This window comes from Meles meles, chromosome 9 (assembly GCF_922984935.1).
Source record: "Meles meles chromosome 9, mMelMel3.1 paternal haplotype, whole genome shotgun sequence".
In the NCBI taxonomy this organism is placed as follows: Eukaryota; Metazoa; Chordata; class Mammalia; order Carnivora; family Mustelidae; genus Meles; species Meles meles.
The window spans coordinates 51,967,215-51,978,982 of NC_060074.1; the positions used below are offsets into that span (position 1 = coordinate 51,967,215).

General features: G+C 38.5%; 2 pseudogenes; one reads left to right on the forward strand and one right to left on the reverse strand.

Moving 5' to 3' along the window:
* Positions 1-775: 775 nt before the first annotated feature.
* LOC123951174 lies at positions 776-1,540 on the reverse strand (annotated as a pseudogene).
* Positions 1,541-2,472: 932 nt separating this feature from the next.
* On the forward strand, positions 2,473-3,849 carry LOC123950406 (annotated as a pseudogene).
* Positions 3,850-11,768: the final 7,919 nt, after the last annotated feature.

An 11,768-nucleotide genomic window follows, 5' to 3' on the forward strand; every position in this document is an offset into this window, starting at 1 on the left:
TAACCTCTTTTTCTTTTAGAAGATTTAACAGTGTGAAACATAACTCTCACTCTTTTCTGATTTTTCACCCCTTCTTTGTTTCAATCTAGAATTTTACAGTGATTTATTATTCTATTTTACAGTGATCTTTGTTGTGTCTAATCTAATAAGCCCATTATTCTTAATTTTAGTTGCTGTATTTTTTAGGTTTTATGCCTCAAGAGAATGAACTCTATGGGTTGACCTAAGTTCCACCAATTAGGAGTACTGGCACAGAAGAGTAAAGGAAGGGAGGAGAGCAAATTTATAACCCTGGTTTCCTCCCTCCATCCCTGAAGGGTATCTGTATTCCTGTAGGATTATGTTCTGCTAGCCAGCTCTCCGAAAAATTTATCTGAGTCCAGCAGCTGCTCTTCCCTCACCTCTTTAGGCTTAAAAAAAATTATATACCCTGCTAGTACCAGTTTTTAAGCAATGCACTAATCTGGTGTTTTCCTAATAATCCTACACTTTGCTTTGTCCTTTCATTCAACCTTCCTCAAATCACTCAATTTGGGTGAACTATTTCTTTCTACCTGGGATATTACCTCTAGTGAATTTTATATATAGAAAGTCTTGTGTTTTTTTTTCCCAAAATATTTTCTTTACTGGTTTCACGAATTTGTCATACTTTCAAAGGACATTTTCATACAAGTATTGTATAAAGTGCATCATGTTTTCTTTTACCACTTTTTTTTAAATGGTGCATTATCTTTAATTAAGTGTAGAGAATTCCAGTCATCACCAAGACACCAATTCACCCACTGTTCTATTTTGTTACCAGTGTCTTTTCTCTCTCTTCAGCAATGGTGAGGCAGATACCCTTTCCATGGGAAAGAGAAATCCATGGCTTATTGTCTTTGCCAATAACAAAAATGTTGGAGGGCTGGATGGCAAATTTGTTGCTATTGGTATCTTTCATGTGAACTATACTGAAAGAACTCCGGGTCTCTCTCTGTTGGTGATTACACCAATTCTTCCCAGGTTAACGCATTCAGTTACCATATACAAATTACCAGTGTCAAACCTGATGGACTCAGTAAACTTTCAAGTCTCCAAATCAATATGAATGATGAAGGGATCAGGGTAGTTGATGGTGTGAACATCAGGGGTCATTAGATGAAGGATTCCTTTTGTTTCCACAAGAATCTTTGTCACTTTGCACAACTTGGACTTGCCCTCCTCAGATGAAATACAATGAATAGCAAAGTGACTCTTGGTGTCACAGATTAGACCGAAATTCTCTTCAGTCTTATTACCACTTGGGACATCCATAAAACCAACATGTAAGTTAAATCAGTTTGGACCTTGGCACGAATGAAACATTACATGTTTATCTTCCTTACTTTATCTTCTTTTAGGGCATACTTAAGCCTATTCTTTAGGAAAATGATGAAAGGGAGACAGTCTCTCAGACAATGGCAACTTGGAGATGGTTAAGGAGCTAACATATCAGTTTATCTAACTTACAGTGTTTTAGAGTTGCTGTCTGCTTCAGATGCTTCTTGGAACCATGGGCCATAGCTGTTCCAGGCATGAAAAAAACTCCTTTCACAACTTCAAATATTACATTCAAATCTATGATTCATCTGGTATGTCTTATGATATTAGAAATGAGGTATTAGGGTGCCTGGGTGGCTCAGTGGGTTAAAGCCTCTGCCTTCGGCCCAGGTCATGATCTCAGGGTCCTGGGATTGAGTCCCACGTCGGGCTCTCTGCTTGACAGGGAGCCTGCTTCCTCCTCTCTCTCTGCGTGCCTCTCTGCCTACTTGTAATTTCTCTCTGTCAAATAAATAAATTAAAAAAAAAAAGAAATGAGGTATTACTCATTTTTTTCCTATAGTTTTTGTCGCTATTTTTCTCTGATTTATTTTCTATTTGACTTTTTGAAAGTTTATCAAATTAAGAACATAATACTGTTATTTTTATTGAGCAAATATAAAATGTGTAGATTAATTTAGGGATAAGTGAAATCTTAGAGTCCACTTACTCATGAATATAGTACTCTAACCACTTGTTCAAGTCTTCATTTGTATTTCCCACTAGTATTTTTTTTAAGTTTTCTTTGAGAGGTTTTTTTTTTTTTACAGTTCTTGATACCCTAGATATATTGCACAGTTGTTAAGTTACTGTAAATGTCTCCTTCTATTATTAATTGATTTACATATTTGAAACCTAGTGATTCTTGACCCAGCTACCTTAATTTTGAACCCAGCCACTTTATTGAGTTCTTTTTATGTTTGTAATAGTCATAAATTTTTTTAGTTTTCCTTTAACCAGCCTCTAGTCAGAGCAAAATAGAAGAAGCTCTCAGACTCTGTGTTCAACTGAGACTTTACATAGGAAGTGACCTTTTAATTGAGTCCCCGGGTTCAAATGGGATTTTGATAGTTGCAAATAAAGGTGAGAGGCATATGGGAAGAATGTTCTAGATTAAGAAAGGAATAGCTTTTTATGTGTGGAATCACCGTGGCAGCCGGCACCCTGTGCATATATCTTGAAAACTGGAGGACCTTCAGGCCTCTCATTGCTGCTCAGTACAATGGGGCTTAGGTCCATGTACTCTCTGCAACCCCCACTTCCACGTTGGCCAAATCAACCACACCCCCAAATTTCTCTGTAAATTTCCTGTCAGCAAGTTTCCAGCATTTAAGGGTGACAATAGTTTCTGTGTGTTTGACAGCAATGCCAGTGCCTACTCTGTGAGCAATAAAGAGCTGTGGGGAGGTACTCCAGAGGCAGCAAAGCTCAAAGGTGAGCTTTGCTGACAGTGACATAGTGACCCCAGTCAGTACCTGGGTGTTCCCCACTTTGGGCATTGTGCACCACAAGATGCAGGCGATAGAGAATGTAAAGGAGGAAGTAAGGCAAAGTCTGGGGCTACTGGATGCTCACTTAAAGACAAGGACTTTCCTGTGGGCGAATGTGTGACACTGGCTGATGTCACAGTTGTCTGCACCCTGTTGTGGCTCTATAAAAAGGTCCTGGAGCCTTCTTTCCACCAGACCTTCCCTGACACCAGCCACTGGTTCCTCCCCTGCATTAACCAGCCCCAGCTTGGGGCTATCTTGGGAGAGGTGAAACTCTGTATGAGAAGATGGCCCAGGTCGAGGTTAAAATTTGCAGAGAGCCATCCTGAAAAGGTTACCCCATGGAAAGAGAAGGGTTCTTGAGAAGAGAAGCAGAAGCCCCAGGCTGAGTGGAAAGAGGAGAAAAAGACTACGGTCCCTGCTCCTGAGGAGGAGATGGATGACTGTGAGCAGGTGCTGACTATTGAGCCAAAGGCCAAGGATCCCTTTGCTCACCTGCCCAAGAATACCTTTGTATTGGTTGAATTTAAGTGCAAAAATCCAGTGAGGACACCCTCTCTGTGGTGCTGCCCTATGTTTGGGATCACTTTGCTAAGGATGGCTGGTCTCTGTGCTATTCTGAGTACTGCTTCCCTGGAGAGCTCACCCAGACCTTCATGAGCTACAACCTCACCACTGGGATGTTCTAGAGGTTGGACAAACCAAGGAAGAATGCTTTTGCCCGTGTCACTCCCTTTGGAGTCAACAATAGCAGCTGGTCTGGGTCTTCTAAGTCCAGGATCTTGCTCTTCTGTTGAGTCCAGACTGGCAGGTGGATTAAGAGTCATATACATGGCAGAAACTGGATCCTGGCAGTGAGGAGACCCTGACACTGGTTTCAGAGTTCTTTTCCTGGGAGGGGAACTTATAGCATGTGGGCAAAGCATTCAGTTGGAAAAGATCTTCAAGTGAACATCTCTTGCCATCACCTACCATCCTGAACCTGTCCTTCCGGGAGATAGGCGTCAGTAAAGGAAACTGAACGTTGGAAGAAAAAGAAAGAAAGGAACACTAGGTAATGGTTAAAAGAGACAGAGCACATGGTCAATTTGAAGACTTGCATGTCATTCAGTATCATGGGGCAATGGGTTATGAAGTGGAAAGTTGTGAGACATGAAAAAGTTAGGGAAAAAACGAGGTCATTTAGGGCCCTGAAAGAAGTTTAGGAATCATGCTAAGAACAATGGAACAATTGAATTTTAGCCAAAGAGCAAGTAAGATGACTATCAATATGGAGAATGAAGTTTTGTGCTTCGTATGGCTGATACAAGTGCGTTGCAATGATATGGGAGGTAAACTTTGTGACACAAATAAAGAGGAATGCATGGGTTGAAGGCCTGTTAATGAGGTAGCACCTGCAAGAAGTGATGACTCACTGGCAGGGAGAGGAAAGGAGATGGGGAGATGAAGCATTCTGGCTGGGACAGTGGTTGGAGCAGGAAAGGATTTGTGAGAAGGAGAGGAATTGAGATTTGTTGAGGTTGAATTTGAGAAACCTGTGGAACATATACATACTAATTTACAAAATATGTCCATGTGTTGGATCCAGTCATTCATTTATTTAATGAATATTGATTAAATGCCCTCTCCAAATCAGATCTTTCTCCTTGAGCTATGCCTCCTGCACTATTATAACAATCAAGATAGGATGGTATGAAAATATTTCTTATTTATATATTTCATATCCAAAAAGAAGCAAAGTGACTGTTATGGGCTGAATTATGTCTCTTTAAAATTTATGTTGCAGCTCTAACCCCCAGCACCTCACAATGTAGGCATATTTAGAAATAAGATCTTTAAAGGGGTGATTAAGCTAAAATGAGACTGATAGATTCCCAACAACAGTGTAAGAGGGCTCCCCTTTCTTCACAACTTCTCCAACATTTGTTGTTTCTTGCCTTGTAGATTTTTGCCATTCTCACTGGTGTAATGTGGTATCTCAGTGTGGTTTTGATTTGAATTTCCCTGATGGCTAATGATGATGAACACTTTTTCAGATGTCTGTTAGCCATTTGTATGTCTTCTTTGGAGAAGTGTCTGCTCATGTCTTCTGCCCATTTTTTGACTTGATACTGTTTTTTGGGGTGTTGAGTTTGAGAAGTTCTTTATAGATCTTGGATATCAGCCCTCTGTCTGTAGTGTCATTTGCAAATATCTTCTCCTGTTCTGTGGGTTATCTCTTTGTTTTGTTGACTGTTTCCTTTGCTGTGCAGGAGCTTTTTATCTTGATGAAATCCGAAAAGTTCATTTTTGTTTTTGTTTCCCTTGCCTTTCGAAACATGTCTTGAAAGAAGTTGCTTTGGCTGATGTTGAAGAGGTTACTGCCTATGTTCTCCTCTAGAATTTTGATGGGTTGAGGTCTTTCACATTAAGGTCTTTCGTCTATTTAGAGTTATCTTTGTGTATGGTGTAAGGGAATGGTTGAGTTTCACTCTTGTATATAACTATCCAATTTTCCCAGCACCATTTATTGAAAAGACTGTCTTTTTTTCATTGGATATTTTTTCCTTTTTTGTCGAAGATTAGTTGACCGTGGAGCTGAGGTTCCATAACTGGAACCTCTCTATTTTGTTCCATTGCTTTATGTGTCTGTTTTTGTGCCAACACCATGCTGTCGTGGTGATCACAGCTTTGAAATATAACTTGAAATCAGGCAATGTGATGTCCCCCAGCTTTGTTTTCCTTTTCCAACATTTCCTTGGCAATTCAGGGTCTTTTCTGGTCCTGTACAAATTTTAGGATTGTTTGTCCCAGCATTTTGAAAAATGCCATTGGTATTTTGATCAGGATGGTGTTGGAAGTATAGATTGCTCTGAGCAGCATGGACATTTTAACAATGTTTATTCGTCCAAGCGAGCATGGGACTCCAGGAGACAAACTGAGTGTTTTGGAAGGGAGGCAGGTAGGAGGATGGGTGAGCTTTGTGATGGGCATTAAGGAGGGCACAGATTGCATGGAGCACTGGGTGTTACACGCAAACAATAAATCATGGAACACTACATCAAAAAATAATGATGTACTATATGGTGACTAATATAACACAATAAAAAAAGATGAGACTGTTGGACTAGGTCTCTAATCCAGTATGACTAGTGTCCTTGTAAGAAGAGAAAGAGGTACCAAGAATGCCCACACACAGTGGAACAAATATATAAAAGTTTTAAGAGAATGGCCATCTGGAAGCCAAGGAGGGAGTCCTCAGAGGAATCTAACCTTGCTGGCACCATAATTTTGGACTTCCAGATTCTGAAAGTGCAAAAAAATAATGTACATGACTCTTAATATGTATATGTATATAATAATGTATATGACACGTATATGACTCTTGTTTTGTTTTTGTTTTTGTTTTTATGACAGACAGTATGTGATATTTTTAGTGGCAGCCCTAGCAACAAATACATGCTAATAATTAAAACATGCATGTACATGCACACAGAGCAAATTAATGATAAAGGGAGATCAAGAAATAGACAAAGAAGATACATTAGAATTATTTTTTTCTAAATTTATTAAGGAATAATTAAGGAATTATTGACAGATGTAATCATATATATTGAGAGTGTACATGATGATTTGATGTATACACACACACACACACACCCTGAATGATTTATAAGATCAAAATAATTAACCATCACCTCAGGTTAGCTTGCATGTGTGTGTAGTGGGAAGGTTTAAGATATACTCTTAGCGACTATCAAGTACACTTCACTGTATTATGAACTATAGCAATTTATTTGTCTTAAACATTTTTCAGAAGTAACTAAATATTTAAATGGAATATTAAGTTGAACTGTGTTCTCTCAGCAAAGGATATAATTTATTAATAGAACTTTGAAATGTTTGATTTACTTCTTTTATTATCATTTTCTTTGGTCAAATAACTGTGCATTATTCCTGAGAGTCTCAAAATGATTCAAATCCAGGGATAAAATATGGAAATTAAAACGTTTCTTATTCTGTGACATGAAGTAATTAGATGATTTGCTTCAGTATGTTGACCTCTCATTTATAAGCTATTTTTTTGAAGCATATTCTTAATGTATTATACAGAAGCAATGTTCTCAGAAGGGTAAATAACAAAGTTAATGATTTACTTTTTTTTTCTTTTTAGTAAATGCCAGTTCTTCAGCCTTTAACAAATTATTGCTAAAAACTAAGCTCATACTTTAGTGCTTCTGGAACATATAATTTGTGATATCAACACGAAAACACGAGCAGTGAAAGAAAGCTGGCTCAGTAAAGATGAAGTAGCTAAGAGGGTAGCGTCTGTGGACCACTTCAATTCAAGGTACTTTATTCACAATCACTGCCTCTCTTCTAGACTGTAGACAAGTTGTCCAAGAGAGTTCACCCTTCAGTGTTTCCAGAGGTTGAGATTTAAATAATGTTTTTGCACATTGGTAAATTTACTTTTTAAGAAGCATCACTCAGAGTATGGGGTGTTTTTTTTTTGTAATTTTATTTTTTTTCAGTGCTCCAAGATTCATTGTTTATGCACCACACCCAGTGCTCCATGCAATGCAATACGTGCCCTCCATAATACTCAACACCAATCTCACCCAACACTCCCCCCCAAACCCTCTGTTTGTTTCTCAGAGTATGTTTTAAAAGCATCTGATTTTCCCTTTAAAGGCTTGAAAAATAACGTGATGGCACAGTTGCAGAGGTGAGGCAGGCCTCAGTGAAACCTAGGCCTCTGATTTGAGTAATTCAGTAGTTTGGAAGCCAATTCAAATGGACTTAAGCAATATAAAGAACCTGCTGGTATCCATGCTGAAAAGTCCAGAGTGTTGGCAGAATACAGGTACAGGTTAATTAGGCTTCTACTCCATCTTTCAGGGATTCTTTTCAGAATTCCTCCTTAGTTTGTTGGCTATATTCCATCAAAGGCTCAAAAATGTTATAGCAAGTCCTGACCTCTCTAAATGAATTGTGGCCAAACAGGACCCAACCCTAGAGCCTGGAGTGAGTATAAGTCCTACTAGTAACCCAAGGAAAGGAGATATTGTAAGTATCCCTCTATTCTTAGATGTGAATTTACACTGAGATCTTTTTTATTTTAAATAAAAATAATCTGGGTTCATTTTGAAAGACCTCACTAGTTCATAAATTTGATTCTAATAATGACCAAATAATTTTGCTTTTAGAATAATATACACTCACCCAGTATAATACATTTTGCTCATAATGCCCAAGCAAGTCTGTGACATAGATAGTATTTTTATTTACAGTACTGCTCTGCTTATTTTGAAAAGGGTAGAAGACCATCTTAAGCTTACGTTTTTCTAAGGAGTACCCACTTGTTGATTTAACGTAGAGATCAGGCAATTACAAATCGATACTTACAAGGCTCCTTTAGGGAAATACATTTTATTAGGTGCTAATTTGGCTGATTAGGCAGCAATCAGACTTCTTTGTATTCTAAATAAAGCAGTTAATATGACAATATTGTTTCATTTACTCTGATTAGGACTCTTAATTAGGTCATGAAGGATATTTAAGATAAATGATGACAAGTCCAGGAAGAAGTTAGGAATCTGATTTAGAGTTGATCTTGTCTTCCTTAACTATAGTTAATGCCGCAGAAGAACTAAGGGAAACATTGTTTGTACTCATGTCTTAATATTTATTGCATGGATACAATATTATCTCTATGGCACAGAATCTCATATATACACTCATCCAACAATCATTTCCTTACATTCAAAGATCTTACGACTCAATGGGGAAAAATATATACATGCATGAACCTAAGTCTAAATATTTAAAAGAAATATAAATAACATTATGGTACAGGAAGGAAGAAAGAACAATGCAAATGCCCCCAAAGATGTGGAAAGTTTTCCTAGAGTGAGAGATCTTTCAACTGGTGCTTGAAAGATGAGAGCAGTGATCAGAGCTCCACGTACCCCTGAAAAGAAGAGTGATGCCATAAAGGAGCAATATATGTGACTGTACATTGATTCCATAATGGGAAGTGATGGTATGAAGGGAATATTCTGACCAAATTTACAATGGAAGGTCTTGAATCTTATGGTGACAAATTTAAACCGCATATTATAGCTAATGAGGAGTCGTTGAAGAAAGTACAATAAGGGAGTAAAAGATTACATAGAATACTTATTACATATACCAGTAACTCTTATGGCTGCATGAAGCATTGAGCATTGAGAGACTTTCAATACTCAAAGGAAAAGAGGAAAAGAAGTCAGGAAAATCAGTTATTAACTGATTGCAGTAGTCTTAGTGAAAACTATTTCCAGGGTATCATTAGAGTGAAAAGAAGAGTCAGAATTGAGAGACATGTAGGAAATGACATTAATAAATTTTGATGATGCAAAGGATGAGATGAATGTGAAAATCAGACATAACTATCTCTCTGATGTGAGGAATTTGAGAAACAAGACAGAGGATCATAGGGGAAGGGAGGGAAAAATGAAACAAGATGAAACCAGGGAGAGAGACAAACCATAAGAGACTCTTAATCTCAGGAAACAAACTGAGGGTTGCTGGGGGTAGGGGGGTAGGGAGAGGGTGGTTGGGTGATGGACATTGGGGAGGGTATGTGCTATGGGAAGTGCTGTTAACTGTGTAAGCCTGATGATTCACAGACCTGTACCCCTCAGGCAAATAATACATTATATGTTAATAAAAAAAATCAGACATAACTGTGACTGAGGTTGCTCATTATCTTTCAGTATTGCTTATCTTTTTCTTACTTTATGCAGTGCCCCAAATTTTAGATGGATGTATTACCACCCAGCTAACAGATTATATTTTCAAATCTCCATAGCTGGGTATGGTCATAGATTTAAATTCAGGCCTGTGAGGCCTAAGTGCAACTTCTGGAATTTGTCAATGAAAGAGAAATGTTTCCCTCTCCCATTTTTTCCTCCCAGATGCTGTGATATGGATTGGATATACTACAGCGCCACCAACCCATCCCATACTCTGGAGTGGAAGCCAAGTGCTACCGATGCTGCCTGTCCTTGAGAGGAGCGGGAAAGTGGGAGTGAGTCACTGGTGATTGTGGGGCAGCCTGGGGATGCTTGCTTCTGGCTGCCTTTCACCTGACACACAAATAAAGGTACAAGTATCTTTTTGTCATTCACGTTTTAACTTTTTATATGATATACACCTAAGCTTATTCCTGACTGATTCAGTGATGTCAGATGCCATATTTGAGAAATTACAGAGTTGTCAGAGTAGACTCAGTTGCATTTTAATAATAAACAGACCCCAAATTTCAGTGGCTCAGATCAACAAAGGGTTTTTTCTTGTTCTGTCACATGGCCATGTCTTTCCTTAAGTGAATGTGGAAATGGCATCCTCTTAGTTCACAAAAGGACAAGAGAGTCAGAAATATTGGTGGACACCATTAGTATTTACTATATATTTTTGAAAAATGATGATGTCGTTAACCAGAAAGAGAAAGGAAGGAAGGAGGAGGAAGGTAGAGATAATGAATTTAATTAGATAGCATGGCTATCTTGCCCATGGAATTCAGGTTCTTTGCTTGTACTGTAAAACTGGAAATATGAATCTGGAATCTGAGTGCCAGTGGGAGTGAGGCTTAGATTCATCTATATACATCTAGAATTTGAATCATTGGCTGACTACCTGGAGACAGAGAGCAGAGAGAGGGTATGTGGTACTATCTTGGAGAATTCCTACATTGAAATGTGCAAAGAAAAGCATCTAGGGAAAGCATGTGAAGACTAGTCAGAAAAGTAACGAGAAAGCCAGGGAAGAGTGGGGTCCTAGGACCCAAAAGAGAGTTTTGCAGAGAAAGGACGTCAAACAGAAAAACAATAGATTATTCGAGAAAGCAAATTTCAGAGCAGTGGTAGTTGGAGAGCCAGATTGCTGTAAGTCATGAAGCAAGTGGGATGAGGCAACACATATTCTGAAAGTAGCAGTGAGGTGTTTAGAGAATGACGGGGGCAGGCGGGGGGAATAGATTAATAGAACACACCGGGGTGCCTGGGTGGCTCAGTGGTTTAAGCCACTGCTCAGGTCATGATCTCAGGGTCCTGGGATTGAGTCCCGCTTCGGGCTCTCTGCTCACCAAGGAGCCTTCTTCCCTCTCACTCTCTCTGCCTGCCTCTCTGCCTACTTGTGATCTCTCTCTGTCAAATAAATAAATAAAATCTTAAAAAAAAAAAAAAAAAGAAGAACACACTGAAGCCCAGCCAGCCTTACAAATGTCTAGGAAGATGCAAATTTTAGGAATTAACATTTTTTTGGATAGTTATATAAACTTTATAAGCATCCACTTTAAACCAATGTTGAGTATTAAAGCAGCCAACACCCCTGCATTTATACTGTTATCTGTAAGACTTTCTTTGAGAGAAGCAAAACAGAGCTATGCAAAGGACTCAAATCAGTCTACCCTGGTAGGATGGTAGTGTGCAGGAAAATAATGCCAAACCCTAGTGGCAAAAAAAAAGTGTGAAAACTCAATGTAATCCAGAGAGGATCTAGAAATAAGCAATGCCAGTAATCAAGATTGAATGGCTAAACCAATGGGAGCGATTTTCAGCAAGGCTAATAAAGAACTCTGTGTGCTAGGGACGGTCTCTCGACAATCATTTTCCTCCCTGGTCCTGCCTTCTTCTGTATTATCCACCTACCTCAGGACTAAATCATTTTTACTTAGCAACACAGTAAATTTTCCTACTTCAGTTACTTTCTCCAACTTATTTTTTACTGAGCATATAACAGAAGAATAACGTTAAGATCTTGAATAATAAATGTATAAATTATGGGCAAATCTGAAGTGGTAGACAATAAATATACAAGTCCAAATTAAATTTTACTCACATATGGCAAAATCATGCATAATGTGTGTGGCAGGCTGAAAAATCAATGATCAATGAAAAATTGGAAATGTAATGG